Consider the following 4,884-nt stretch of genomic DNA (forward strand, 5'->3'; position numbering starts at 1 on the left):
CTTCTTATGGCTGCATTGCATTCTGTCTTCTGGGTACATTGTAACAAACCCGTTCCTCCAGGATTTTTCAGCAAGGCTTTTTCAGATTTTTAACTTTTTGTTTTTTTCGTTCTGTTTTTTTGGAGACAAGGTTTCTCTATGTAGCCTTGGCTGTCCTGGAACTTGCTCTGTAGACTGGGTGGGCCTTGAACTTAGAGATCTTCCTGCCTCTGCTAACTGAGTGCTGGGAGTAAGCCAGAGTTTTCACTCTTAGAAACAAATGTAAAGTGGTGCTTCATTGCATAAAGGTTTTCATGTCTCCCTGACTGTAAGGAAACAGGAATGGAATCCATCCAGGGTTTATATTTTCTTACAGTTCTTCGAGTATCAGCCAGATTGTTCTAGTGAAAATAAGCGATGTGGTTGATAGCATTCCCAGAGTCCATAAAAGTTTTAGAGACAGGAGCCTGTATACCCATAACCCAGTAAGGAAATGCATTCTAGACACAGTGCCCTTGTTAGATACGTGATTTCCAATTTCCCCTTGAATATGTGGCACCTTTCCATCTTCCTAGCAGTGCCTGTTGGCAGAGTAGAACTTTTAGTGTTTTGAGACCTGAGTCCTTCCCCCACTTCTCTGGACCTTGAGGGCAGGGCCCAGGGCTGTGTATGCAGGCAAGTACTGGAACACCGTGTCACATCTCAGGCGCTTCCTCCTCTGTACACCATTGTTTGGTGGGGTGTCTAAACACTGCCCAACTTTCAAGGTCACACATAACTTGGTTTAAAAAGGTTTTTATTTGTGTATGTACCAGAAGTCACATTTAAGACCTTGTCTCACTGAACCTGGAGATCATCAGTGGCTTGCCTGCTGGCCAGTGAGTGCCAGTTGCCATCCTGTGTCTGATCTCCTACTCCTACCATGGAACGCACGTGTGCCCTGCCACACAGGCTTCTCCATGGGTGCGGGGGGGGGGGGCACCCAAACTCATGTTGGGTCTTCATGCTTGTGTGGTAAGAACTTTACTGACCAAGCCATATCTCCAGCCCCTAAAGGTTTTCTTACATTCTTTTTCAAATTACAGAGTCTCGTGATTTTCATTTGGACTTTCTTCCCATTCCCAGTTGGTTTATATTATGAAATCAAAGCTCTTCCTTTCATGATACAATTTTTGGGGTGAATTTTCACGAACTGAACACTGTTACGTAGTCAGCCCTTGGATGGAACTGAAGTGACTTGTGTTTCCTGTGCTCTGGCCCCTCCTGTGGGTAACCACTTCCCTTCACACAGGTGATGAGTTTTGTCTGGTTTGACCTAGTTGTGCGTGGAATGGCACAGAGCCTTGCTTTGACAATTTATTCCAGAGTTGGATTGGGAGACACATCTAGGTGGTAGTGTGTACCAGTGTTACTTCTTGCATACTAGTGAATGTATGTACACATTTCTATACATTTTTATTTTACTTATTTTTGCACCTGTGTGTGTGTGTGTGTGTGTATACATGTGCAGGGGACAACTTTCAGGAGCCCTTTTCTTTGACCATGTAATCTATGGGGATTGAATTCAGATCATCAGACTTAGCAAATGGTGCCTTGACGCACTAGCCATTTCCCTGCCTCACATGTAGGCATTTCTCTTGGGCATTTGCTAGGTCATAGCATATACACAAGCACATGTAGAGCATGGACACGCGGTACCCAGGGGTGTGCTGGCTCTGAGGTCAGTGCAGATTGGGGATATTTGCAAGTTGTTCTCATTCTGTCCAATTTAAACTATTAGTGAGGTTTCGGCTCATTCCCTAGATCCTTAAAAACCCAAGACAGCTCCAGCACTCTGATTGAGGCAGTAAGCAGTTGTCTAAACAGTTACAGTGGAGTCTGCTCCTGTCCGTGGTACATGGGTTCTCATATGGTATAACTTCATTTTCATGGTGTGGATAGCATCACTTGTGGTATTGGTTTGTGTTTCCATACTGACAAATAAGGTCAAAGACCTTTGGTGACCACATTTTGTCATGAAGAGGTGGGGTCAGTCCTGAAATTAGTAGTTAGAAGTGGAAGATGGGGCCTTGTTACCAAGGTTCAATCAGATATGGAAAAGTCAGTTTACAGGTTTGCATCTCTTGGGAGATAATCTACAGATCTCCACACTCCACAATTGCCTCATTGGCAAGGGTATTAAATATGTGAAATTCCAAGTACTTAGCTTGATTCTTGAGTTTCATAAATATTATTCATTAAATTGTTAGGAGGATTAAATGACCTATTTAGTGATGCTTAGAATGTGAAAAGAATTCCTTTAAGTTTTACCTTGTATTTGGTGTAGGTTTTTTTTTTTTTTTTTGAGGATTCTCAGAGTACCTAGAGTCCTAATTAGACATTAAGTTACCATGTTCTTCTGTTCCCTGGGAAGGCATTCTAGCATAGTGAACAAGAAGTAGACCCTGGAGGGCTATGCAGACTGGCCCCACCCCTCACTGGCTGTGGCCCCTGGAGAGCTGGTCCCATCTCTCACCAGCAACAGCACTCCAGAGAGCGGGTCACTCACCCAGGCAGCACAGTGGGGCTCGTCCGAGGGCATGACTGTGGAAGAGCTGACCCCACCACTTGCCTTCCATAAGGTAGCACAGGCACAGAGGTGATGTCACACACACCCTAGCAGTCTGCAAAGCTGCCCACGGGGTCATGAGCTCTGGAGAGCTGGCCCTGCTCCTCACCAGCTGTAGTTCTCAGAGCAGGCTGTATACCTCCCCTGAGCCACACAATAGTGCTGGCCCTGGTGGCAGGGGTATGGATGAGAGCTGGGCCCAACACCCTTCTGCTGTGAGCTAGCCTGGGAGACTCAGGGACCGGGCAATAGCTCAGTCAGTCAAATGCTTGCCATGTAAAGCATGAACATCTAAGTTCAATCCTTATCACCTGGGTTAAAAAAAAAAGTCAAACATGTGTCATGCCTGCACTCCCAGGGCTAAGGAGGCAGAGGCAGGAGGATTCCTGGATTTGCAAGGTGACCAGTGTAACCTACCTGGGACCCTGAGGTTCAGTGAGAGAACCTGCCTCAAAAAATATAGTGAAGAGTGATTGAGAAAGACATCAACCTCTGGCCTCTGTATGCATACATACATGTGCATTCACATGCATGCACACATATACATATATAATCCCAAACTATCTAAAAATTAATCTTGAATAAATATCTAGTTCTATGACTTAATATATAACCAAATATGATCAATTTTATAATCCAGTGATAATTAAAAAAAAAAAAACAACCCATTTTAGAAGTCACTTTGATTGTTTTTGGAAACCAAAGACAAGTATGTGTGTTTGAAGTACAGTAAGCAGACACCAGTTTACAGAAGTGATGTTCTGTCCAAGGTCAGGTTATCTAATCCTTTTCATGATTGCCAGAGAGAGTGATAATACTGTGCTGTCTGGACATTAACCATCACAATCCAATTTGCAAAAATCAATGGGAAAAATGTAATAAGTCAACTAATATTGTAGGTAGATCACAATTTTAACATTTTTGAGGAAGCTGTTTATGAATACAATTAGAACATTTAAATTTAATAATACATATTTGTATGTGGCAACAGACAGCTTTCACTAACTTGGTCTCTTTAGAGTTCCAAAACTTGTTTCTAAATCCTGATGGATACATAGGTGCTATATATCTAGAAGGCCTGCACAGGGGTCAGGAAATAGTTGAGACAGTAATATTCTGGCTGAATAAGATGGGGGTGAACACACAATCCACATGAAAAAAAACAGGCACAAATAGAAAACAACGTAGGTGATTGGCATTGCTTTTGGTTGTCTCCCAGAAGTTGAAGGTAAGTCATCACTGCTGAATTTCACATACAAGACCTGTTGGACTTGAGCTGGGTCTGACTTGCAGACCTTCCTGACAGCTAGCTTAGATAGTACCAAGGTGCCATGTAAACTCCAAGACAGGGAAGCAACCAATAGTCCTACTCAACTGTGATGCCTATGAACCACAAAGGTGGGTAGCATGACATTGTAACCCATGGGTGCAGGAGTGACACTCATACATTGTTGGTAGCCAACAGATCTCTAACTGGACTTAAGTCAAGCTCCAGAAAGAGAAATTATGCTTGATACTTGAAACCTAGACAACTACCCAGGGATAGTGAGGCCAAGGGTCTTAGAGAGAACCTGCTAGTGTCACTTTATTAAAACATCATCATTTCTAACTATATTCTAAATGTCCTTACACCCACAGAGAAGAGTAGCTCTCACCATTCATCAAAGAAACTTTGCAATAGATGCTTCAACCATGATACCTCAACAATATGACTGCCTAAGTAAGACTTTAAGGAGTATGACATCAATAGACATGTTAACATTGAAACTCTCATGGAGTCCCACCCATAGACAATGGGCTATAGGCTACTAGGGAATCCTGGGAATGGGTGAAGTAGTTTCCCCCTGGGATAAGTCCCCCAGTTGGTTATCCAGCACCAAATGGTCAGCTCAACGGCATATACACGGCATATACACACGTGACATTAAAGGACTGAGCAGGTTGTGTTTATAATTTAGGGATACATACAGGAACAAAAATAGACCACAATGTTGAGAGGGAGAAGGATATGTAGGAAGGACTAGAGGGAGGAAAGGAAGGGGAAAATGACTTAATTAGAGTTTAATTTTTAAAGAAGTTTTAAAAATATTTGGCAAGGTGGTATGCACTTGATGAGTCAGTCAGAAGCCAACGAGAGTCCCTTTCTCAAAGGAGCATGAACAGTGTTCCTGGGGTTGATGAGCCAGTCATGGTGGTACAGGAGATGAACCTCAGCAATCGAGAGGCAGAGGCAGAGGCAGAGGCAGAGGCAGAGGCAGAGGCAGAGGCAGAGGCAGAGGCAGAGGCAGAGGCAGAGG

The sequence above is a fragment of the Mus pahari genome, chromosome 15 (assembly GCF_900095145.1).
Source record: "Mus pahari chromosome 15, PAHARI_EIJ_v1.1, whole genome shotgun sequence".
Classification (NCBI taxonomy): Eukaryota; Metazoa; Chordata; class Mammalia; order Rodentia; family Muridae; genus Mus; species Mus pahari.